The sequence below is a fragment of the Labrus bergylta genome, chromosome 10 (assembly GCF_963930695.1).
Source record: "Labrus bergylta chromosome 10, fLabBer1.1, whole genome shotgun sequence".
Classification (NCBI taxonomy): domain Eukaryota; kingdom Metazoa; phylum Chordata; class Actinopteri; order Labriformes; family Labridae; genus Labrus; species Labrus bergylta.
The window spans coordinates 21,853,631-21,881,456 of NC_089204.1; the positions used below are offsets into that span (position 1 = coordinate 21,853,631).

At 40.0% G+C, this 27,826-nt stretch overlaps 1 protein-coding gene across 1 annotated transcript in view; it reads right to left on the reverse strand.

Annotated features, from left to right (window-relative positions):
- The window catches only part of LOC109981938 (protocadherin-15), a 233,723-nt gene that overhangs the window by 201,118 nt on the left and 4,779 nt on the right, over positions 1–27,826 (reverse strand). The window contains exon 2 of the mRNA XM_065959676.1: positions 3,056–3,123. The gene's annotated coding sequence lies outside the window, so the exon portion shown is untranslated. The remainder of the gene's footprint in view (positions 1–3,055; positions 3,124–27,826) is intronic.

Genomic DNA, 27,826 nt, shown 5'->3' on the forward strand with positions numbered 1-27,826 from the left:
TATTCTCTTTCACCCCTGACAGACCAGCTTATTGGTGAGTAGACACAATAAAGCAAGACACCAGGATAGTCACAGTAAACGGAAGACCAAAAATACTCCAATGCACATCAAACTTTAGCAACTACAACACATCCAGTCTGAGTGTTTTTCACCTCCTGGCTTGTTTGATTAAAGTAAAAAGGTCTCGGACCATCAAGGTAACAACACCACCAATCCTTTTTTTTAACGTCTGACCAGTACACAATTGAATATTACTTATGCCCGACTCGATTGGTTTTTCTACATTAGTATCTCTTTGATAAATAATAATAATAATAATAATGATAATACATTGGTTTAAGATAGCACTTTTCTGAAAACTCAAAGACGCTTTGACAAAAACCTAAAACAATGAAACAAAACTAAAAACGACGAGGGCAGTACAACAAAGAAGTAATGTAAGGGGGGGGGAGTGTGGGAGTCAGTGGTTGCAGGCAGTGATGAAGAGGTGAGTTTTGAGGGATTTCTTGAAGGAGGTGAGCGTGGGGGAGTCTTGGATGTTTTTTGGGAGTGAGTTACATAAAACAATTCAATATTTGACCTGAAATAAAAAAAGAAACACTAAAAACTTGCTAGACAAAAAATAAATAAATGACAAAACAATAGACTGCAGAAATATGTTGAGTATCTGAAAAGACAAGAAGAAACTGAAGTTAAGGCTGGGCGATATGACTAAAAATGTTATCTACTACTGAAGTTGATTGTCCTATCTTGTCAACGATGTTTTATCCCTGCTGTGAGCTGGTAGGTACAGTATCATCTTACCATGACTACATCATCATTTGAGTTTGTGTGGATATGTGTAACAGAGCATTCTGTTAACCATAATAAAATGTTTTTTTTTTCTTGCCCCAATCTAATAACAGACCAGCGTGTGAATACAAACCAAGCACTCTAACTTCACTGCCCTGAACTTTAAAACACCCACAACCCACCCCTGCAACTTTCCTCGCAAACCTAGCAGGGTTTATGTGATGTTTCATTCATGCTAAAAGTGCTTTCTGTGACCAGAATCTAGGCAGCAATTATGTTGCGTTACCTACAATTTCAAAAGCAATTAAGTAATGTTGAATTTCTAGGAGCATGGGTTGTGGCAACATGCTCTAGAAATACAGGACTAACAGGAACTGAGGTACCCAGAGAGCACAGCCATTCTCTGAATACTCAGAAAAGACTGACTGACCTTCACTGTGAAATAGCTTACACAAATACATTTTCTTATGTGTACTTTATCCTACACTTAAACACTGCTGCATTAAACGTTTCCTTAAACTGGTTAAACTGACTTCCAGATGACCTGCAGGTCTGTGTAGAACTGGTCGAGGGGCGTCAAGTCAATCACACACATATTCACACACAATGAAAAAGCCAAGTAGTCGGGCACGACAGTCTTTCTGAATGAAACAACAAATACAAATACTTTCACTGACTTTTCTGCAATGTAGTGCAGGCAAACAATAGTCCTTCAATTCAAAGACCAGTGAGCTGGAGCAACCAACAAGACCTCAGCGGAGATTCAACAGCTTCAAACATATTAGGGTTGACTTGTACGTCCAAATTTGGATTCTTATCACAAGCTGAGCACCATGTGGTTCTGAAGTCTGGGTCTCTGCTTGACCGAACATGGGATCTACGAGCATTACCATCTAAACTCCATCATCCCTTTCTCCACTCCCCTTTACGCTCCAAACACTCGCTCAGTAGATCCCATATGCTGTGGTACATGCCCCACTTCCTGCATCGCTGCCTCTTTAAATCTCTCATCTCTCTTCTGACTCCATCTTTTCCTACAGTTCACACACAAAGTCTGGTGTGTGTAGGTTGCTGGTCCTGTTACTTTCAGAAGAGGGGGACCAAAAAGCTAAAGTCAACACCAGACTCTTCCTGTTTGCACAACAAAGCAGCAAGTGTGAGTGTGAATGAAGCAAAGACAAAACAGAACGTCACACACACACACACACACACACACACACACACAGTGAAAATTCATGCGATCAACATATGAGAGCTTATTTGCATTAGCCGAAAATCCAAGCACTTGCATCTGGCATCCACTTTAATGGATGGAGTCTGTGCATTACTTAGCACAAGGATTTCACACGACACATGTCACGTTTAAAAAGCTGTTTTAACTATTATTTCATCAATAATTACATTACATCTCAGTGGAAAGTGTGGCAAATTTTGATCTGGGTGTTTGCACATTGTTCAGCTGCTTTTGCTATGCACAACAAAACCCTGAAATCAGTGTTCATGACCTCTGATTCGTTCATTTAAAAGCCGTTATTATCAAACAGCTGGTTTTGGCCTTCGAGTAACAAAAAATAAAAAACTGCAAGATAGTATAGATGATGAACAGAGATTATGTTAAGGATAAATTGAACATGTATTTTGCCAACAAGAACTTTTCACATCTTCCTCTGACATTTTAAACACATAGGTACGCCTCCATTTTTCCCGCTAAGCAAAACAATTCCCTGCGATATGAATTTTTTGCCAGTCCGACGAATCCAAACTGAAATAAATGCCATGGATTACATCTCTCTGTTGTTTACATACAAGGAAAACCCTCATACTAGTAAAATTCTTACTGTCAACTAAACCCAGACTCAGACTATCTAGGGAATAGTCAAGCCTGATGGAGCGACCCCTGAAATATTTACTAAGCAGACCCTGGACACGCAGTTTTGTGATGGCACGAGATTTTCCCTGAGACACAGACCATCAGCAAATGTCCAGGCCAATCGTCGAAGAGACATCAATAAATCATAGCAAAGCAATTTCAAAAACCGCAATAGTCCATCCTGTCTGGGCCAGTTTGTCTCTGGGATGTCCCACTCTAGTCTGCCGGAAAACAAAATCACTGCTTTATTTTGGCTGCTTGTGTGCAAAAGACATCAATGCACACAAGCATGCACCAAAATAGAAGAAAACAAGTTGAATATTTAACAGGTGAAAAAGGAGGGGTAAAAAAAAAAAACAATCCAGAAGAATAAAACCTGAAATAAAAACATACCTGGTTTGAGTTCCTGCGATCACACCACATCTCGCCCTTTAGTTGAATTCACACACACACACAAAGACCTATAAAAGACAAAAGACAGAACGTATTAGCCATATGAAACCATGTGTCAGTCACCTTTAACACAGTGCACACACTTATCTAATGCTGTGTGTGTGTGTGTGTGTGTGTGTGTGTGTGTGTGTGTGTGGGTGCATTATCTCTTTTGCAGATCATGTCCCATCTAATCGACTAAATTTCCTCTTGGACCTCACAGCCTCACTATGCAAACAGAAACTGACCCACAAACGCCTGAGTTCCTCTGCTCCATGGATACATACATTTTGTCAAATCATTGTATTAATACATTAATGTGTCAACTCTATCAGCATCTCATTTGCTCTAAAATAAATGTCAGTAAATGCTTGGTAATGATCGAACCGCATTTCTAATAGTTTCATATAACTCCAGCAGCATGAAGAGACCTTCACACTTGAGATCCTCATTGAAGTAATCAAACAAATTAAACACTCGTTTGATGAAACTGCGGAGCGCCACAGAGAACGAATCAATCCTGAACCAGCATGCTTTGCAAAGTGTTGAAAACACCACTGCAGGGTTGTTGTTTTTTTGCAGGAGAAAGCATAAATGTGGTACATCTACTATGTCTACGCAGATACGAGCTCAGTGAGATGCGTGATTTATTAAAATAAATACCAAATGTCAAGTTGTCATCACAAATCCCCACGTGGAATCAGTCATGTCACTATGCAGGAGAGAAAAAGCATTTGCTTGCATTAAGGCTGCTTGATGGAGGGTGAATTATACATATTGAGCTGGCTCTATAAGACAGATTTGCTCGGGAAATGTATCAAGGCCCACATAAAAGACCATCATGCTGTGTTGGCATTGGTGTGTATGAATATAGAGAGAAAAAGACAAGACAGAGACCTGAAAAAAAGAAGAAGAGGGAAATTGGAGAGGAGTGAGGCAGCATCAGATTTCAAAGGGAGGTGCATGCAGCATAATGTGAGTAAGTGTGAGATATTGCTCCAAGGAAACATGTGGGAGTGGATAAACACATGTCTCAGATGCCTCTGCAGACGAAGAGTATATGCCCCAGTCTCGCATTGCTTCCCAAAGCACTCATTTTCGCTTCATTTCCCGTTCCATCCTTTAGTAATGAATAGCATTCATCACTGCATGGATGTGTCTGTGCCTGCATGCTACAAAAAAAAAAAAAAAAAAAGAGTGGGGGAGAGAAGACAATGGAAGGACGAGTGATTGTCTTCCTACTCTGCGCCGACATGCTGGACTAATGAAATCCTTTAACTCAATCATTATAGTCAGAGGGGTCTTGACATGCAAATCTCTTGGTCTCTGTAATTAAACCCTGATCGTCTCATACACATGCTGACAAGGAATGGTCAGTTGTCTAGGTGTAGCAATCAGAGAGACAGAATTTTCTCTGCAAATTAGGCGTAGCTTTCATCAGCCATGCTGCGCTTATGTTGTCTGCCGACGGCTTGGAGGATCAAGGCACTGTGCAGCCTTTGTCCTCGCATGCTGACCGTGACTCTCATGCTTCCCACCCCTCCTCTTCCTCCTTTTTGCTTCTGAGGACAAGATTCTGCTGCGCTGCACTGTGCCATGCAGCTTCAGCCTGGATTTCCCTATGAGCTTAACAGGGAGTGTAGCCCTCTCATTGTTTAGCACTTCAAAGGAAACAAGAGAAAGGAGAGAAGAGCCAGAGAGAAAAAAAAAAAAATGAAAAAAAAATGAAAGAAATGACAGACACAGGGCGAAAAAAAGGGAACATGAAAAACGGAAAGGCAGAGGGGAAGCACTGGAGGAACAGAGCAGGGGCGTGGGAGGGGAAATATGGAAGATATAAAAAGTGAAGAGGAAGCAAAGATTCAAGCAGGACAGAGTGAAAGTTTATTAGGTTATACTTCAGCTAAGTGCACTCGTGTGACTTATTGAGAAAGAGCAGGCCAAGCCTCAAATTAAAACTGCTCGGTTCCTTAAGGCCAGTGCTATTTTTATTATTTGCCAAATTAAAGGAAACATTGATATCCCATTTGTTGTGGGGTATTATTTGGCAATCATGCACATTACTGGCAGTATCTAAAGTGCACAGCATTTCTGTTGAGGCCATATGGTGTTTTTCTCTGCCTCTGAGCCTCGGCCTCTCCCTGTGGCAGTGGTACATGCACCACTTTGACATTTAAAAAAGATTGTCCAAGGTCCAATAAGTCCTCATACCTAAACAATCCGCCTGTTCTTATTCCCCAAATGTTCAAAAACACAGTTTGTCACAGCCAACTGCATCTCAAACACACGCACAAGAAACCTTTTGGCGTCTGATCAAGACACAACAGGCTTTCAACTTACTGTAAGTCAACCCAGCTGCAGCTATATTAGACTCAAGGCAACTGCTCGTAGTGATGATATAGACGAGTCGTTCTGAGGTATCAATCAGGGCCGATGGATAGAACAAATAACACACAACTTTTCACCCAGGACAGGTTCAAGTCCTAGCTCATGTCCCCCCAGGTCCCCTGTGTTCAAGTCCATTTCATCCAGTCTATTCAAGTCCACAGTGACAACAATCCAATCCATGGCATTACACTTTAAGATTCATGTGGAAATAAAAAGTATTCATTTTACATGAAAAATACATTTTAAAAAGCAGCAGACACATCTGAGCAAGACGACCTGGAACTGTTCTCATTGGATGACTTTAAGGCGGTAGTTGTTCTGCAAGATATATTAAAAAATTGTGGCCATTTGAGACACATATTTACTGTTTTCAATTATTTAATGTCTTTTTAATGTACAACAGTCATGTATCTTGTGTGTGTGTATGAAAATTGATGAACAACGTTGCTGCCTGTCTTGTGTTTATGAGTGCAGGTTCATTTTTCCAGTTTTGATTGCCCAGCCCTTTTTCATATACATATGAGGAATAATTGTGTGACTCAGCTTCAGTGAGCCTCCTTGTAAACATCTTTGGCCATTTTGACATAAAAGCTACATTTCAAACAGCTCAGTGTTAAATCTTTATGAAGGCATGACGGCTTTTTTTAGTGTTCATGTGAATTATTGCGTCACTCCTTCCACATCTTTCCCAAACGTAAGAGCTTTTCTTTCTGCAGGAGCAGCAGCACGCTACAGTGAAACAGTAATGATGTAAAGGGACAAACTATTGCACAAATAATAACCCAGGATGTATCTTTATAGGTCAGGCTGTGATTTATTTTATTTTTTTAGCTTCTGTCTTCAGTGACAACACTTATTTACACGCTTTATTGCGATAACGGTTTGTACTTCACCACTCTGACTCTTAAAATCCCTGCATGAGGTCAAACTCAGGAGCATTAATCATAAGCATCCACAAGCTGGAAGCTGTTGTGCTGCACTTCTATTTAAGAAGGAATAGGTTAGAGATTTTCTGAATGTTCAGGTTAAGTTGACACATGAATCCAATTACTTCTTCAATTATGTTTTTGGTGTTATAAAATCATTTTACTACCAGCAGTCTGCTGTGGTACTCGAGATTTTTATGGTTATAATTCACTCAATACCTGAGCACTTAAACCTCTCAAAGCCAACAATGAACTGAACTTTATTGCTTTTGCATCATGAGACAGGGAAAATAATCTGTCGTGGAGAACAGTGGGAAAAATGTGATGTTTGCATCTGCTTTTGTTTGATGGCAATCAAAGTGCTGATTAGGCGTTTAGCTACAACACAACGAAAAAGCATATTGTTAGCAGGATAGCTCAACTCACCTTGGCTGTGTGGTCATTATCAATAAATGATTATCAAGCATTGTCTGAACTCAAGCTCTGAATCTAGAAAAAGAAGACCAGGAAGTTTCATTATTGGCCTTAAGATGAGCATCCAAAGGCTAAATCTAACCAACATCTCACTAGTTGACATATTAAATGGTAAATGGACTTTAGCTTGCACAGCTGGTCACACTACTACTACTACTACACCTACCCATTCCCACACTGGCTCAGAGGCTGCGATGTAAATATCAATCAGTATTAACAAATCCATTTGACACAAGACACTGAACTTGTTGAGTTCAGTGTCTTGCCCAAGGACACTCCAACTTGTGACAGGGGGATGGACCCTCAAATCCCCCGGTTGAGAAAAGACCAATTCTACAACTGAGCCACAGCCGCCCCTGATTTGGGGTATCGTCTTGGAGGCCGTGAAAAGGGGCCTGTTACCTTAGCATTGCATTTCTAAAGCCACAGGCTGTGCTAGGAAGGTTAATTTACTTGGTACAGAGGGCATGGAACAAGAGCGATTTAATCTTCTAACTCTTCTTGGTTTTTGCTAAGACACTCTTATAGACGGCCAAGTTAGCTGTGCATAACAATTTAGTGGTGTTCAACTGTGGCTCTTGACAATGCCTGAACTTTTCTAGGACTACAGCAACCTCAATTACAAGACTAGCTGATGCTGCAGACATATATTAGCAGTGGATGTCAACAGCATCTGTATTGTTTGTACTTCTTCACCTAAAATAACTAACTTTCATTAGCTTTTATACAATAAAGAAGCAAAACAGGGACACTGGTTTGCTTCTGCATTCCAATTAACACAGCTGTCAGTGTGTCAGAGTGAAGAGCCAGTGAAGTGATTATGTTTTAAACATGGCATTAACTTCTACAAGTTGGGTTTTTGCACGTTCCTGATTGGGCAGGGGTCAAGGTGATAGAGAGAGAAATGTCTGCGTATTTGTGATTGTACAGAATGTGAGAAATTGCAAAAGCAGAAAAGGGAGCAAAAAGAAAGATAACGCTATCTCATCCTCCAGATCCACAGAGTAGCCACCTTCCTCAGATGTCACCTTCAGGTTGAAGAGAATGAAGGTTTTTAGTAAGATCATAATTATGTGTTCAAGGTTCAATTTTATTAGGAAATGTAAGTCTGGTTGTGGCTACAATTCTACAAATCTACAATTCACTTAGCAGACGCTTTTATCCAAACCGACGTACATCAGAGAGTAAGTACAACTGAAGCAAGGATCTAGAAAAAAGGGAACAATGTCAGTAAGAGCAAACGATCAACTTTGAGTCCGATTGGACACACAGGTGCTGACAGGCATTGCACAGAGGCAAAGTACAACATTGACGGCAGTTCTTGAGAGCTCTAATCAGTATATAAACCATCTTGTAAGTCATCATTATCAAACAAAAACAATCGTGACAATCATCATCATCATGGCTGATGGCTTATCTGTTGTCTAATGACAGTAAATGGGATATCAAATGTTTTATATTGTGAAATACATTTTCCTGTCCCTTGCTGTTTGAACTAGTTGCAGTAGTAAAAATTGCTTTTCAAACTTTCGACATTTTTAAAACTTTAAAACCTAAAACACAGCACTCTGCTATTATTCTCCTGATAACAATTGATTGTAACTTACATTCTGATATGGGGAAAATTGCCACCATATGAATATGGTTGATTGGTCTCCAAGTTGGTCCACTTTTCTATGTGTTCAAATAAATAAATACAAACCTAACTCTCAATTTCCACATACTCCATGAAAACCCAACTTCTACAAGTTGGGTTTTTGCACGTTCCCGTCAGCGCCACGGTTTCGCTCTGTTGGACAGCACACATTGCCCAACAGGCTTTGTTTCAGGAACGTGAGCGCGGCGGAGTACAGCCGTAAGCAGCTGTACACATCACGGGAATCGTTCGACAGCACCCAAGAATAACTAGAAAAACATGCAATCAACATATTAGTGAGTGAACATTTGTGTATGAGTCCTTATATTGTATTTTAAAATTGAAATTGAATCTTGAAACTGTTTATTTCCTGGTCTGACTTCCTGTCCGGGTCGATTTATTCTGTCCAGCTTGATGCGTCCTTTCAGTGTGCTCCGTCGAAAATAGACTCTCAGTGTTGTTGAAACGCAGCACAGCGTAGTGGTGCTTGATGGCACGCTCCGAAGACGGACAACGGCGTTCGATGTGGGAACACAATCATTGACTAGAGTGGCAGTGAACTGCAGCGTTGTGCGCTGCGCTGTCGGACCATGACGTTCAGTGTATGTAAAAAAATGGGAGAAAGTGAGGTTGATGTGTTTTTTGACACTTCCCCTTCATAACTACATTATCTTCTGGTTATCTGTGCAACTGCAGACTGACAAGAAAATCCTATCTTTATAAAACTGACATTTACTCAGATAATTATGGGTTCCTAATTCTATGACGGCCGTTATCACCGAGTATCCTTTCTAACTGTCCACCCATCAAGTCATCCTGCAGGTAGCGTGACATTTGACTCCATGGGATCATTCATCAACACTGTCAGCCACAAGGTGCTAAAAGCAGCTTCACTTTATGAATATATTTAGCACGTGCCACTCACTGTCTGACAGCCCCAAGACCTGGGATGGCAGCCATTAAGCTGAGATATTCCTTATTATTAACACGTGTCATGGCTGATGTGCTTTAATGGAAAGTAAAAGCCATCGAGACACCCTCTAATGAGAAAACAGCCACTCTCAAAGTGCTGCTTTAGAGAGGCAAGTGCAACAGACTGCAGTAACCCGAGAGACAGGCAGGGACATCTTTACATTTTGTCCAGTAAATGCTGTTAGAACCTAATAGTCAAGGTAAAAAGACTAATGCAGTTTATTGAGTTTTATCTTATCTTTCTCAGCAGCACAGAGATGATCAATGAAGGCTGTTTATCAGGGCTCTGGTTTGAGCTGAAGGTCTAACTAAACGTGCTGCCTTCAATATGATCGAGCCTTTACTTACTTAGTGCATACAAAGGCTAAAGAAGGCAACTGCATTACACCCTGAGGCCTTTATTTACATTGAACTATAATCAACTTTGAATTGCCTCCAAATTGAGTGAATCTTTTCATGCTTGTTGAAACATTGTTTTTTTCTGTTTAAAAGAAAATGTATTTAGAATAAACGGTTCATTCAAGGTGTTTTGATGGTTTCACTACAAGGTTTAAGTTTATTATCAGTTGCTTGATCATTCGGAAACTGTACAGCCTGAGGGATGTTTACTATCTCAAAGGCTAGTATGGAAAATAACAAGTTTTAGAATTACTTCAATGGTATTCATTGTTTTCACTGGAAAGTTTGGCTTTTTTGCTTCGTGCAACTGCTGACCTTAAAGGCACGTGTGCAAAAAGAAGACACTGACAGAAACCAGCAGTTGTAAACCAAGTGTAATTAGAAAGATAAATGAGTGTTATGTGGTCCCCTTTTTTTGTCCTTTGTGGCGCTTCTTTCCCCTTTTTATGTCCTTTCCCCATAAGTGTACCTCATCTGTCCTTATTGTTAATGAGGCCGGGAACACTTGCAACACTCGGCTGTCTGTAGCCATGCTCAAATGGGAGAATAGAGGCACTCTTGTTTATGTGGCCCTATTTCAATTCTGTTTATTTTTTTCTTCACTGTAGAACTCCATGGTGCAATGTGTGTATTGGAGCCCCCACTTCTTTTTGCAACATTAGCAGCTAAGCAGTTGTTTCTCTACTTAAAATCCATCCATCCATTTTCTTCCGCTTATCCGAGGTCTTGTTGCAGAAGTCAACCCAGACTTTCCTCTCCCAAGCAACGTTTTCCAACTTCTCCTGAGGAATTCCAAGGCCTTTCTTCCCCAGGCGGGATATAAAATCCCTCCATCAAACTCTGGGGCTACCCATGTAACACACTCTACTTCAACTTTCAAACTAGCATGTACTTGCTAAAAGCAGCTTTACTTACTTACCTTACTTTAGCCTGTTAGGTTGCACTCACACGAGGAAAAGTTGTCCCGTACCGTGTCTAAGCACAATTGTCCCACCTCATCAGTCCCCCGCGTGTCTGCACTCACACTGCTCCAGGACTAACCAGGACTGTGCACGGTTACCTCTCACAGTACACATAACATCGTAATACAACACCTGCATGGCTTTACGTAATTATGAAGCGGGCTTAGTTTACAAGACAGAAAAATAAAAAAGGGACGTGCTGTCGGGCCCGTGTCCATACATCGGAGAACAAGACAGATTCTTTGCTTGAGGACGGATGGGAGCACTCACACTAGTCAAACAAACTGGACTTTAGGGGTGAAGCGTGCTTGGTCAAGGTACAGATTATCTAGTTTGAGTGCGCCCTTAGAGCAGTTAAATCTTCACTTACTACATACACATTATATAACCAATTCTCCTCCAATTACATCTATGTTCAATAAGCCCCATTTTAGGTTGTAAAAAAGAGCGTTCAAATAAATGGTGACAATATGAACTAGAAGGTAAATATGTTGGGTATAATTTGATTATTAGAGTACATTGAATTTGTCTTTCATGAACAGATGAATGCTCATTTGAATTGCATGTGGGCCCATTTGAATTGATAATAAGGTGTTTTCAATAACCAGAGGAACAAGACTTACTTTCAGGTCTGTATTTATTTTAGCGGTAATAATGGTTGACCTTATTTTGCAGGGAATAAAAGGCCATGACTGGGCTAAAAAAGCTTAATACATCATTACAAAACTAAAAGCACCGTGTTACCTCTGTATGCTGGTGTTCCCATTTTCTAACTGCACCCTGTAGGTCCACACTAAAACAAGACCTCTGTCTGACCCGCTACTAAATAAATCAGAACAGCCGTTAGGTGTGCATGTGGTGCTCTCCTCTATTCTCGTATACTATAAAACCCGTCCTTGATGCGTTTTGGGTGTTGTAACATTTAACATGCAAGAGTTTCATGTAAAAAATGTATGGTTCAAACCTCTGTCCTGTAAAATATGTCCAGGAAAAAAGAATGAATGTTGGGTATTGATTTCATGTTGAAGCATTGGTGGCCTTTCCTAAGGTGGCCCACTTTTTTTCCCTCGGTTCTGCAAATGAAAATCGATTACAGTAAAACTATAAACATAAATAGACCACAGCGATTCCTCTCACACTGGACTGAGCTCTACTGTATGAACTTAAGGTCATAAAGGAAAACATCTATTAGCTAGGGTGACATGTCCAATTTTGCTGGGTAACCTATCACACTGAACAATAAGGTAAGAAACACAAGGTGCTGATTGAGAACACATTCGGGGCCACATGGAGCACGGAGAATGGACTGTGTGATGGATAGAAATAATTGATATTGTGATCAAAATATAATTCAGTGGACTCCTTCTCTCAGACATCTCAGATCACTTCAGACAACTTTATTTAGATGCAAAGGACTAACGTTTCGTCGCAATTGATACTGTGTATTTGTAATGTATTGTGCTGGCACTATATTATAGGTAGGTTTTCTCCAAAGCAACCAGGGAAAAAGGCTGATATGAGCAGGCAAAGTGAAGGAATGTGTCATTTTCCTTGATGCAACGGACAAGCACTATCTCTGTTTTACCTTTTTATTTCAAGGGTTTGTCATGCTCCATTTGGTTATATGAAATAAAAAAAAGCACTGTACCTTTATGTAGCCAACCTTGAGAGCAGGAAGAAGAGGGGCTATAACTGAAACCTGACATCAGCACAATTTGACATTTCACAGCTAATTTACTTAGATCACACAGTGCGTACTGCACAATCGTGCTGAGTGCCAATAAAAAGTCTGGCCCCTTTTTTTTTTTTTCTCCCATATTCAGAAAACCATTCATCAAAGCTGAGGCAAAGAAGAGGCCTCTTCATCATCAGCCTTACAAGTGCAAACAAGTGCAACGTGGTGCTTTCTTAAATGTCACTGTCATATGTTGCTTTGATAAAGGCTATGCTCACTGTATATGCTGTAGGGATATAAATGTCAGCCCTCAGAGGAGTGTGTACACACTACAGTGTTTTATCTCCTCAGGGAGATGAAGAACTGTCTGAAGACAAAGTAGCAGGTCGATTGCTCTGGTAGTAAAAGACAATATTTTTTCTGAAGCTTACTGGAATAAATATTTGTGTGAAGTTCTGCTAAACTAAACAAAATCGTGGTTTTTAATCAAATAAACATGCATCCACCTCGCTGGATTGAAAATGCACACTGCAGGCAGCTTGTACCACCATTCGATTATTAATGATTCCATCTGCAGTACACAGTATGTACTCTGTGATGAGGCCTGTGTGGTCCTCGTGTGACTGTATTAAAGTCTGTATGCAATCACTAGAGGTTTCAGCTGAGTGCTGGCAGGTTGACAGCCTGTGAGCACTATGACTGCACTGGTTCCAGAATGCTGTTTTCATCTCGTGTTGCTCATCCATCAGCCCGAGTCCTGCCAGTAGATCATTCTGAATGTAAAAAAAGTACATTTCACCGAAAGCATTCACTGATATAATTGCTAAAAGACAGTTTATCGACCAGTTGTTGCTTCTGTATTTGTCTGAATGTATGTTCGTAAGAAAGATGAGGGCCGCGAAGTTCATCCCAAACATGGGGTAAAATCCATAAATTCATCAAGGACAACATTGTCAAACGGTGATGAGCGAGAGGAAAGGTAATTGGTCGTGAAATTGTCAACCCCACCTGCGCGACATTCACACACAGCTCGGAAAGTGATAACCTTCAAGACGGGTTGCAAGGTTGTCCAGCCATTTGCTCCCCTGGCCTGCCTGCTGAGTGATGCTCTGTCAAACTTAAGGAAACATTCATATGAGGCTCCCTGTTGTGGGTGTTATGAGAATGTTGAGAATCGTGCTCGCCAACTAGCTCTCGGATGCAAATGGCAGTTTTGGTGTATAAATAGCCCTCCGGCGTCTGCTGTTATCGGAGTTGTCAGAAGAATTCATGAGGGTGGAACACGGGGGGAAGGATTAGACGGGAGGAGTGCAGATTCTGGCACACGGTTTGATTCGGTGTCCTTTCTAATGGATGTCCTCCTCAGAGCGGAGAGGAGGAAAAGACCAAGGCAAGATGGAAAATAGGTACAAATGGAATGCACAGAACATTACACGGAGAGTAAAGCAAAGCGTCATGATTTGTCTTCCTATACAGTTGTGTATTTTTAGTTTGGTAGGAGTCGATAAAAGAGCGGAAATGATATACTAAAGCAGTACGTCCACGTTGCTACATGTTGAATCATCTATACAATGCAGAATGCAGACGGTTGGAAGGTTTTCACTTTGAGAAAGCACTTTTAATAAAATGATTTTATCTTTTGTCTCTTTAAGTGGACCATACCATTTTTAAAAAATTTTGGCTTATTATGCCTTTATTTAGAGATTAATTAATTAATGAAGTAGAAGTAGTTTCCATTTATGCTGAATTTCTTCCTCTTTTAGTCCAACACGATTGTGTAATTTAATGTCTGGATTTTCACGTTTTGAAGTACTGTATAAATATAAGAATTCTTCATTTACCTCATGACAGCATGAATACAAAAAAAAGTTAAGCCATGACAAAAGCAGCCTTCCTCTCTTTTGTCATACTTTTAAATGACTCAATGGTAACTGTATCAAATCATTATAACTGCTCTCTCTTACCGTAAGAGCTCAACCTTAAATAATCCCCGGCTTCCATGGTGTTTATGAAAGACACCGAACAAAGAGTCAGAAATGTTACAAACTGAAAATCTCTGACCCAAATAATTTTGAAAGAGTAGTAAATCAAATCCCTCCCTTGATAATTGTTCATCTACTTTAACCCATTGTGCATATGTATTAATCCTCTCCTTAGAGACTGCAGCCTTGACGTCTAATGTAAATCCACCTCAGTATACAGTGAAGTCTATCATGAAGCACCATTTCTCTTCAGTTCTATACACAAAATTGAACTTTGAATATGACTCTGACTTCTTTTTTCCTGCTCCAGTCTTCCCAAGCTCATCTCTGACTCTAGTGTGGTCTTGTGTTTACAAAGAGTTACACTAATGTAAGTGTAGTAGTTCAGAGTAAGTCTGTTTCATAATCAGCAGGAGCTTTCAATCCGCTGCCCGAGGTTGGATCAAATCTGAAATACACAAGATTAAGTTTGTGGGTAATTCTTATTGAGAGAGAGAGAGAGAGAGAGTTGTGATGTTTAACTAAATCCACTCTTATTGTAAAGAGCATTTAATTCACCACTAAGCCCTGAGAGATATCTGCAAATCTGCACAGTTTTTTTTCCTTACAGTGGGAATTGCTGAATTCCTTAGAGGGAACACATATTGTTATTTTTAATGCATATATTTTCTTCTGATTTACTCTGCAGTGTACGCTCTTTACCAAAATATGTTCGCCCTGAAAAACAGGCGCAAATCTGCTTTTAGGTTCTATCAAAAAACAAAGCAAAGTTGATTATAAAGAGTCACCTGTTGTGCAAATGACATTGAGATCTGTTTTATATAATGTTTTGTCTTTTGCAACATGACTGCAACAAACAGGGACGCTGCAATGCCAATCCCGGCAGCAAGAGAAATGTTTATCCCAACATACGGAGAAAAGAATCACTTATTTCACTGAACCGGAAAGTCATTTTCTGTATTGGATGTAGTACCACTCACTGGTGAGGTAATGGGCCTTGACCGTGTGCATTTACACACTGCTGTCAACCAAGAGTGTCGTATCCCGCATGAAGCAAAAAGAAAAACTACATTTTTCATCCTGCAGAGTGTGAAGCGAGATGCAGAAGCACTGACGTCCGTAGCACCAGGGAGGGCTCTTCACGCAAATGTTAGGGATTTCAGTTAAGCATTGCAGTGTAGAAAAAAAACAGGACTTTTTTTTTTTTTACTTTTAATTGAGCCTCTCACATTAACTTCAAAGCAGCAGAGAAGTAATTCCTACTCTTTGCTGCTGTTCATTTTCCCAAGCTAAAACCTTGTCCTCTTCATTAAAAGCCCATTCCTACTCATCCCCTTGAGCCTGTCATGTTCAAACAGTGTTCTCAGCTCCTTGCTAGGCTGGATTAATGAAATATTTGATATCAAATGTCAAAATAAAGGGAAAAGCAGGGTGGACTAGGGACCAAAGTGATTATCGCTAGGAGAGAGAAAAATATAATGAGGTACAGTATATTTTTCTTCTTTTCCCTCGACTTCAGCCCACGCTGGCCCACGGTGCTTGGAAGTTTGAAATACATTTTATTATGAGGGAACCTGAAGCTTACCTTGAAATGTCAATTACAGAACACACAAAAAGCCCAGTCTCCTCAGTGATTTCTTGCTTGATTTGTATAATGTCTATAAAGACACACAAAAAAGATACCCAGAAATGCTTCAAAGCTGTTTGATGCAAAGCTCAAGTGTTGCCTCTAACTGTGAATTATTCTCTTGTTTCTTTGATGTTGTTCAGGCCAGTAAAAGTGGGCAACAGCTCCAGCTGAGGCTATCTTTATTCTTTGTCAGAGCTACTTGTTGTACAAACAGCAACGTTGACGTTAATATATGAGTGGAAGACAGAGCTGTATCCAACCTTTCCTATCTTTTGAAGTTGCCCTTACCCTTACCTTTTAAAAAAAAGATATAAAGACCAACATAGCACAGAGACTTCACTGGTGTAAATTATAAACAATCTCCCAATGTGTAGGACAGAGAATCTCTCAATATTTGTCTTTTCAGATCTTAGAGGAGAATTCGACACATCTCACGATCACAGAGAGTAGCACGACCTAGTGATGAAGAATCTTGCAGAGATGTCAGAGACATGCAGATGGGATGCAAACAGCAGGTCCTCTGCCCCAGCCAGGCCTCTCATCCAGTTCAATCGGCCTGGAGAGAGTGTCAACACCCCATGCTACTAAGACACAGCAAGATTCCTCACACCCGACACAACCTCGTTATGTGGTCTGTGGCTACTGAGATAGTCACCCAAGTGGAGCTTACTGTCCTGTGGCAGTGTGGAGTGGAAGCATCCCACAAGCCGATACAGTCCAAGTAATCCGGCCTGGCTGCAGAGTACAGGGTGGCCAGCTGGAGGGCTGTAATGTGCCCTGTTGAAGTGGGGTGATTAGTTGGGTCCTCGTTTCACAGCATCTGAAGCCTTCACAGCCACATCCTGAGTGGGTTCTGCATATTAAAAATAATGTTTTACCCCCACAGGTGGTAACAATCTGGACAGCAGGTTGTGAATAATTATCCTCACCTATTAGACTTTGTGGATCTTGAAAATGGCAGTGATAAGACCAGAGTTAACAAGTGATGCCTTTGTTTATATGATGGTAGAAGGGCAATGCCGCTGAAATAATACCCATTGGCTACCATCACTCAAACATTAACACCGGGCACTCAAAGGACTTTACTGCCACACAGCACGAGAAAGTTTTCAAACTGTGTCTGAAATTAGATGGCCATGGAACCAATGTCAGCAAGTGTACCATACTCGTATGCCAGCTGAAGCAGATATTCTCTGACAATACATTTTCCCTCCAACCGACAGGAAAGTGTCTGTTTTGTTGATGGATGCCTGTCATCACAAAAACTTGCTGAAGGTGGCCCAGCACATGCTGAAGGCTTATAGTCCCATTTTTCAGCTCTGTTGGACAAGTTCACTGGAGCTATATCCCACCTAAATAAATTGCTGGTAGAAGAAGGTCTACATGTTGAAGACAGCGCAACAAGATAGAATCATTAACTTCGGCACAAAGAAGATGACGGTGACCTTGGCTGCGCCAATATTGAGCTCGTCTGTTGGAAATGCATGCTAAAGGTGAAAGAAGACTTCCACTGCTAATTTACTTCTGCATTTGTTGAAGCAATCCTTACTAGTTTATTTTATTGTAATTTCTACTATCAATGCATAGGCTAACCCACTTCAGCGTCGACACATTGACCATGCTGTCATAAGTTACTAAATTTCAATATTCCAAGGGATAACAATCAAATCCCCCAAAGTAGCAATACTGCTGTTGATCGCAGTGGGCCTAATCCTGTTTGGCCACTGATAGTGCTTTGATTCAGTGCAAACCTGTTTGAATAAAAAACTTGATTTGCTGTTCTTCTACAAAAAAGAAGATGAAGAAATGAGATCACAGCTTCATGAGATTAGATCAAACCCATTGTAAAAGAAAGAGCTGGCAGCAGTTAGTTAAGCAGCTTCATGTGGTGACATCACAGTTTTGGAAGCATTTCATGGAGGCAGCTGTCATGCACTGTGACCCTTTACAGTATCAAGTGTTATACTACGTTAACTGACGGTTTCCAAAAGACCTGTGCGGTCAGTACTCTTTCTCTGCCACGGTTTAGCGCTATTGGACGGCAGTCGCCCTACCCCACTGGGTCCTTGTCTAACGTAACGGCAGCGGAGCGCGGGCAATGAGGTGCTGGAAATGTTGGTTAGCAAGATTACAGGAGAACTACAAGATGAGGCAGGAATCGAGAGAAAAACGTCCAAACAACATGTTTTGAGGTAGATTTGTGGTTCATGTTGTGCCTGTTCCTGTATGGGTTGATTTGCTCTGTTCAGCTTGATGTGTTCTTGCAGTAGGCTCCGTCCGAACTAGGCACGGCTGGTATTTGTTTGGAGCAGAGTGGTGTGGCGCTGCTGGCAAGTGCAGGAGACGGGCTGCGCCGTCTGCAGCGGAAACACGAGCATTGACTAGAGAGGGCGCAATCAGCTACAGACTGCGTGGTATGGACAGAAGGCGGCGCACACAGATCCTGTGGAAACGTCCAGTAATGCTGTTTACGTATTGTATAGACTGCACCTTTTGTCAGTCTGTACATTACAATGCCTGAGAAACACTGGTTCTGCAGCCAGATGCTCCATTTATAACTCTACACAACAAATTCACAATATTACTCAAATTCATTCCTTTCCGAGCTGTGAAGGAATTTGTCTTTCTCCCCCATACTTAAATGCCAATCATGATAGCTCTTTTATTTCCGGTCTCTCCTTCAAGGAGCACTTGCAGAGAACAGTTGACTCACTTCCTTTCCCTCCTAGCTGTGCCAGTCTGTCATAGTGGTATTCTTTCTTATCTGCCTCCTCTGACTGTTGACCTCTGTGAGCATTGTTTTGTGTTGCTATCAAAAGAAGTACTCCAGCTTTAAATGTATTTCTGATTTTCTTGGCCCTTTTTTTTGTAACACCGCCTTTATGGCATCAAGTACATAAGAGTCTCTTGACAGGCCTTTTATTGCTCACTCAATGCAAAGATGGCAGTGACATGACCCCTCTGACTTATCATTCACTTTAAACCCACAGTCTTTTGAACATAGCCTTTTACCACTGAAAAAATCCCATCCGTGATGTGAATACAGAGCGGAATGTGCGTGACCTTGATGAGTTGGGTTTTTTCCCAGCAAGAAAACATCTCAAGCTATGTTAGAAAACAAATAAAAGGCAAGTACAAAGTGTGCCTTTTGAAAGCACGCAGGAGCACACAGCCCTACTGACTAGGACAATGTATTTTAAAAACTAGTTAGAATAGCTAGTACTATTTACAATGAGAAATTATGTGCTTCAACGAACAGTTGCCATTTTTGTCCATTTGCCATCATTGTTACAACAGTCTCGCATCTCTCGACTGGTACCTGACTGGAGTCGTTGTCCAGCTCTAATTAGCTATTTACAAAGAACGGAAACAGTCCAGAGGATCAGATAAAGATACTGTACAAACGTTCCCATTCACACGTTTGTGTGAATTGTGTTCTCAACAACTGAAAAGACCAATATTTGGTGTATTGAAGGGGATATATGCAGACTGGGTAAAACGTGCAGGGGAAAGACCCTTCTGAAAAAATGACTTTTTTTGTGTTTGTATCACCATAACATCAAATTAGATGAGATGAGATTAGATATACCTGATTGTCCCCAGGGGGGGAAACTTGCCTAGGACCAAGGCGCAGAGACAAAAACACAACTCTGTGCAACTTACAATAAAACAAACATAACACAAGAGGACTACAATAAAAAAACACATCAAGTTATGCATGAAATACAATAAAATAGATAGATTCCAATATATCATGAGGATGGATCTGCATGACAGACACAATTGTTGAAAACAATTTGCAGGCAACTGAGGCAAACAAGGGAGACATTTTTGGTGACATTTTCAGGAGGCATTAATGACTGTCTGACTGTACTCTCAATTTTTAAAAGCTATTTCTCTTTTTCTTGCGCTCACAAATCTGCAGACAGGAGGTAAGCTCGCATGCATGAAAGTTCCCTCTGTATCAGCGGATCAGTTTTCGTCCTCGACTGACTTGCACTTGTCCCGCCTCTCTACCAACTTCTCTTGAAAGTCAGAGACAGACATTTCCACCTCAGGTTACACACTTAAATTCCATTGTAAAGGACATGGAATGACATGGCTCCATTTCATTGTGGTTAAAACGAAAACAGTGCAGGTTCATGTTATTGATATGGAGATGAATACAGTTTGTGGCAACACTAAACCACTGAGGGATGACCGACCACCAACAGACCTCTGAAGCTCATCAACCAAGCTGCTCGTATTGAGAAAGGGTCGCATTCAAACCTAAAAGCATTTTACCTTACTTTGCATGACCACACATTCCAAGAAAATCATGCAAACGTTAGTCGTCCCCTCTTATTGATACGTATCTAATGGTAAGTCTGTATTGCAGCAGTGTATGTATGTAGCCTTTGAAAGATAAAGGACCTGTAGGAGACTCTTTATTATTCAGTGCCGTGACATGTATGGTATTTCATTCTGCAAGCTCTTCAGCAAGTGTCTAATGCCACCGAGAGGAAGGTTAATTGAGTTAAAGTGCCACTAATTGACTGGCCAGACCACTCATGTCTCTCTCACTCAACCAGAGGGTCCACAGGTAGATACAGCAGTTGAAGAATCATATTAACAGCAACAGGAAAAAATAATTATCTCACTTATAAATTACAAACTCTATAGCACTAGTTTCAATAGCTCCAGTTTGATTTTCCATTATACAATTTTCTTTGTGCATTTATTTTTTACAGATTTGATGGAGAGAGTTGAAGAAAGACAGGAGATGAGGGGAAGCTTTTATCGTGTGCCCTCTACCTGGTGAGTTATCATCCAGTAATCTTTTCAGTTTAAAAAAAAAAAAAACATCCTGACACCATGCGCAGTTAAAAAACTGAAAGAATAAGTCAATAAGTGACAATGAGTGACTCAACAAACATAAAAAGTGCCACTTATGTCAAATTCATTCTGGCCTTGTTGACGTTGAGAGCTCCTAATATAATTTGTTTGTCTCCTTTCAACTCTTTTTTTTTAGTCAAGACGGTCATAAAAGAACCTCACACAACCTGACACCATCAAGGACTAATGCAAATTACCAAATACACTTTTTAACAGAATGAATGAATTAAGTACATAGGTTTTGGGTTTTATGTTTTCACTTAGAAATGCAGTTAAGTTACTGGCTGAACATGAAAAAAACACACCATTTCCCACTCAAAGACTTTGAGTGGGAAATCTATAGAATCAAAAATGCTTTTAGGACTGAACAGTTCTGTCCGGTCTGCTCATTGTAGCGAATTTCCGTGTCCCAAATGAGGCTCTACATTGGTTTTGATTGAGTCAAGCTCTACTTCATCTGACCTGATTATCAGAAGGCGTCGCACACAAAAAAAAAATCAGTTTGTATTTTTTGAAGGCCACATTGATGAATGTTCAATCAAAAGCTGCTCCACAAGGAGGGCCTTGTTTGTTAAAATGACAGAACGAACATTTGAATGAGACATGTCATTCACATTTTCAGCAGAAAGAGCAACATGATATTAAACCTAACAAAGCAATTTTCTCTTAAATCCATTAGAACTTTTGTAACTCACAGGTGGACAGGTGATTGGATTCCCAATAGACTGTTACCTGAAATAAGAAGGCTTTTGTTATCCTTTACCTGAATCCTGATTGAATCTATTTTCAGTTTAAATAAACTTTAATTTTATACATGTCCATGTTGTATGTTAAGATTGTTGTGCTCATATTAGAGGACAGAGAAGAAACAAGCTGCTGTGATGGACCTCTCTCACTTCTACACCAGCAGCAAAACAGCCTCATTATACTCAGGTAGTCAAAGTGTAAGTATAGGCATCTTGCTGGTCACAGTGAGAATAATACAGCAAAGACACAATTTTCAGACTACAATCCCTGATGGGGTTTCATTTGATTTTGTATACCTTCACTCAAAGTACTAAAAATGGTGTGATACAGAAGCCTAATGAAGATAATCCAGAAAAGAAAAAGAGTCCTTCTCTGCATGCAGCGAACAGTTGGATATTGTTTACAGTCACAGAAATAGACTGAGCCCCTCCAGCTACATGATCTTTAGAGGATCTTCTTTCTCTACCCCCATAATAACTTCAGCCCTGGTGGTTTGTTCAAACACATTAAAACAATGTTTACTTCCAGTGCCCGAGCAGTGAGCAGTTAAGTTTTCACTTGCCAAGCAAGGTCTCAGTGTCAGTATTTACTAGGTCATAGGTAATACAAGTTTGGAACTACATTGTTCAAAGTCAGAAACAGTCATATTTAACCAAATTACACTAACATTAAAGTACACTTACATAAGATAAGATAAGATAAGATAAGATAATACTTATATAATATATTCAATTCTGACATCAGCATCTAAAATCCTGCCCTATCTAAAAAAAGAAGAATTTTCCTCAGGATCAATGAAGTATCTATCTATCTATCGATCTATCTATCTTTTCTCTCCAAAATCACTTGAAAAGTCCTGAAGGACAGGAGACTTCTGATGACAAAATAAATACGTTTGTATGTTTGTTTTTACATTGGTGATAAAGTTAGGGCTACTAGGATTTTTTTTCCCCTGCATATAACAAGCTACAAGATACTCTGTGACAATTTCTCACTGCATAAGTATGTTCCCCAAAAGTCAGCTGTCTTTGATGTTTTATGAGCACTGCTCATGTGGACACTGCAGTAATCAACACAAGTGTGTTAGCAAGAGCTGAGCAATACAGAGTCAACATGGCTGTTTGAAACTATACACATGAATCCCCACAGGAGGCTGATCATTATCTTAAGTCAAGAGTATAAACCTCATTTTGCCAATCAGTGTCAAGAATTATTACTTTTTGTCTCAACTTAGATTTTATTTTTAAATGAGCAGCTTTTAACCCCAAACCACACCACTTGTTTTTTTTTTGTTTTTTATTCAAACTAATTAATGCAAGTCAATTTAAAACTGTGAAGGATTCACCCAATATGGGAATTTATGGGGATGTGATGAAATACTGTGATGACATTTATGTTATCATAAAGATACATACGAGAACCCTTCCTGCCCATTGGTCACATACTTAACCCTCTGCATATATTAAACACAGCTGCTATACAAACTCCATATATCATGTCAGTCAAGTAAGTAAATAAATTGTATTTCTTTTGCACCTAAAGGATGGGGCAGTGTGTCCTGCTGCTCATATAGACATGCAACAACAGATATTACATTTACAATTCAGCATGATATAAAGACTCTTCCAGGTCTTGTAAACCATACTGTCGGGGGCAAAGTTATAACTACACTAATACATAAAGTGGAAAAAGCAGCAGGACTTAAAGTACCGATTTTTCATGCATTAAATGAAAAAACAGAACTGATTTTATCTTGACACTTTCCCTTCAGTAATTAATCAGCTTGGATTTACTTCTGAGTCAGAATGACTGAGCTGCAAAGGTCTGATTTAGATGCTCTTTACGTGGCATAATTAAAAGGGTAGAGCATAGTATCCTGATATTTTGCGTAGCGATATGAAATATCAATTCACGGCCACCAAGTATCGATATTTTTATTATATTCATAGTAAATATGCCTTTTTTTTAAATTGCTTAATGGGTTGCACAATTCATTTTTGAACAAAAAAGAAATACTGCAACTGTACAGTCATGTTCTGAGTTAAGATCGATTAGACTGAAACGCTAACAGTTCAGATCGGGAGGTGCATGCAGCCTTTTACAGGGTTTAACTTTTACCACAGTGTTGGTCAGTCTGTGATGCTTGACGCCCATGGTGTAGAAATAAATTGTGGACAAATTATGCAGTTAAAAAAAATGTTAAATTGTAATATAAATCTCAATGTATATACAGGAAGAGCTTTGTTCCCTCGGCTATTGAAGCTCATAAAAAGCTTCCTCGTGACTGGCCTATTTCATTGTCTATGTTCGTCTTCCTGTTTGTTTATATGTTTTCTATATGTGCTATGTCATGTATACCTGTGTCTCAACTCAAGCGTCTTTGAGTATTTAGAAAAGTGTTATGTAAATCTAATTTATTATCATTATTATTATTATTATAACTGTGCAAAGCTGTGACAACAAATGTCCCCCCTGGGAGACAGTAAAGCATTGTATTGTATATATTGTATTGCAATTTCTTAGCATATCGCAAAATGTTTAAAATCGCAATAATGTTGTCGCAAGTATATAAAGTAGGGGTGTGAACGGTTACAAAAAATTCAAAAAGTTACACGACGTCATTTTTTTCCGTGTACACGGTTAACCGTTTTTTTTTTTTATTATTATTAATAAAAAAGAAAAAAAGAAAAGTGGACCACAGTCGCGCTATACAACCAATGGAGGGTGCGGCCGCTTTTCAGAATGATTCCTCCGCATCACTGCCGCCACTCAAAGTTGTCAGACAGATACAACTGTGCTTCATAAAGTAGGCTATATAAGTAGGGCAGTAAGGGAAAGGAGAGAGGCTCACAGACTTACGTTCAACCGGTTACCGCCGCTGCGAAAGGTGCAAGGTCCAAACAATCGCCCCGGAACCAGAGTCAATCCCCAGGAGTGCAGCTCCTCCATGCCGCACTTCGCTGAGTAGTCTTGGCTGCCATCGCAAGTCAAAAGTGAAACTTACTTGTTACGTGACGTAATGCCCGGTGGTCAGTTATCCAACATTTATCACGTGCATTTGTGAGAGCAGTAACGTTGTCAAATGCCGTTTTTACATATGCACAGGATAAACTCCAGGTAATAACGGAGTAAAAAATTTGGCTCTTGCGTTCACACATACAGCTCCTCCTGGAAATCTCCGGAGTTTTTCAGGAGCTTTCCGTATGTGTGAAAAGGGTGAAAGTGGAACATTTGTAGCTTTATTCATCTCTAAATAAATAGTATGTGTTATTTTTGTTATCATTTAGTGATTTTTCCTAAACGGTTATGATTTACTAACCGGTTACACATGTACACGTGTACACCCCTAATACAAACCCAACATTTTAAGCCTGGATCATTACAAATGCTATAAGTTTTTAATAGGCACATTAATGCTTCTTATTGGCTGTCAATCAACAAATTGGAACTGAGGTAGGTCAATGCTCAAACTTTGTGCAGTTGAAATTACTTGCAGTTTACATAAAGCTGCTGCGTCCATCTGGAGGGGTTTGTTGGGCAACCACCAAGCTGAAAAAAATGACTTCTCAGCTTCCTTTAACACTAGGCCTATCATTCTCATCAAACTGTACATATTGTGTGTTGAAAAAAGCTTTGAGTTAGCTGTGTCTTCAGACATAGTTAGTGAGATGTCACCCCTGGAATCGCATACCATGCTCTCACAACCTGCGCCTGCCTCAGAGCTACATGGTATTGTGGGCATCTTACTATTTTTAGACTTGGATATAGATGTTCAAGGAGAGCTGTGTATGTGCATCTGTGTGTTTGAGTGTGTTTTTAAGAGAGAGCTAGAGAGCAGGGGAATGTGCAGATGTTTCATTGGTGAGGTGTGAATGTGTGGGTTGGGGGTTGGATCTTATACGCTTCAAGATTCAACCCTCTAAGACTTAATCCTTCGCAGGCCTCAGCAGCTTGCTTGAGGTAAGATGTCTTTTTTTTTTCAATTTGTGTTTTCTTCCCCGACAGGGTAACCTACATATTTGGAATCGTACAATAATTCTGGATATAAAAACTGACGGTGCTTCTCCTGTCGAGGCTGTTGAGTGCACATCTTCAACGTCAATGGGCTCGTCACACCTGTGCATACAGTGAGGGCACCCTGAAGTAAAAAAACATCCAAAAGGTTCAAACTGAATACCTCCGTCCTGCAGCTGTGTTGCCTTCCACAGGGACATGTCGATGTGTGTGGTTGTGAGTGTGTGTGTACTGATTATGTCTTCCTCTGAAGGATCGTCTCGTATTCCTTTATGCATTAAAGGAATAGAAATTAATGAACAGTGTGGCTTGTAAAATGACTTCCAATGATGCTACATACCTTGTAGGTGCAATTAGAGACCCCAGCAATTCTCACAAGCATACTATTTTGCTTTTTGGTTGAAAAAAAAGAGCACATCTTCAGCCTTGAATCCCAGCATGTAAGCCGGCTCCAGTCAGAGTCACTAAAAATGTTCACTATGTAGCGTTTTCAACAAAAGCAGGTCACAGGAAAGAGATAAGCGTTGAGTTATTTTCCTAAATGTTACATTATATCGTGATTCACAAGAGGTCGCAATAAGTAAAAGTTATTAAGGTGTCACCTTTGTGTTTAACTGCCCATTCACTGCCCCCTAGTGGCATTATAAATTATAGTAAGTTTAAATGTAGGTGTAGCACTGCTTTGCTCAATTCAATATGTGCAGGAGAATGGGCGTAAAATAGAAATAGAGAGAATTCCGCTGGTATGACCCTCAAGTAAATTCACAGATTGAGGTGTAATGTCTCTTGTTAAAACTGAAGCTTCTCATGCCCTTGTTTCAATATTTTTCAGTAGCTGTTTGATACTGTCCTGCACTCGTAGTTTATGATGATTGTTGTGGTACTGTACGCATCATCATCAATAAGCATCAACTAACACAGATCATCTGATGTATTAACGGAATACAGAGTGAAACACCTCAGCAGAATGTTGTAAGTCATTGTAACTACAATGTCCTTTCAACAGTTATTATTTGCATCATAAAAAATGTGTCTTCCTTCAGCCTTTCAAATCGAGTTTATTTGTTATGAAATATCCGAACAAAGAATCGAGACATAAAGTGAATTTGGCGGCCGAAGGTCAGCTTCATGCAAACGTCTCGCATGGTAAAGTAACACAACTTATACCATAACCTGCCACACTGGCTACTAAAAAATATACTTACTGAAGTGTGAAATTGAAACAAGGCCACAATGTTACATGTCTACTTTTACAAATGGTAAGGCCAATGTTTTGTCAAGCTCATATATTTACATCCTTCCTCTGTATCAGATTTTTGTACTGCAGTGTTTTTTTGGAGCTGGGGCTAATATCAAATCATGCTAATAGATATTCAATCTACAAACATCTTGACACTTGCAAACTTCCTCACAAGAAAGAAGAAAATAACGTGCAAACCTGCTTCTCTCACACCGTTTCTCCCCACAACTGTAGCTGTCGGTGGTTCCTTAAGCTAAAATGTTAAATGCATTCCATCCAAAAGCTGCTTCTAATTGGAGGAGACGCTTAGAGTAACTAGCATCTTTACTGGTTCCACCCTTCTCGTGAGAAGAACCTTAACTGCAGGACAAGTCAGCAACACACGGCTTTCATCCGCTTTCTAATTATTGATTGAAAGGGCAAAAGGCCCAAATATCAACAGCATGATAACTGCTCAATTTGAGTTTTTGCAGCTGGTGCAATCATCAAGCTGGCATTGAAGTTTGACACAGTTAATAAAATGGGCAACTCAATAGAGAGGAAACGCTATTATGCAGCAGCTTTGTTATTGATGGGCATGTCTGGTGAGATTTTTACATGCAGGAAAGGTTACGAATGTCTCGCACACACAATTTAGACACGTGCAAATGAGAAAGCTAAAAAGCCCGACTTCAGTGAAATGGTTGACCATTGCCCTTCTCAAGCACACTATAATAATCATTTTTGGAAAGAAGGGATTTCAAAAGTTCAAAAGATAAATATGAAACAGCACGCTCATCCGAAAAGTTGAGTACTTGGTGCTGGAAAAAAAC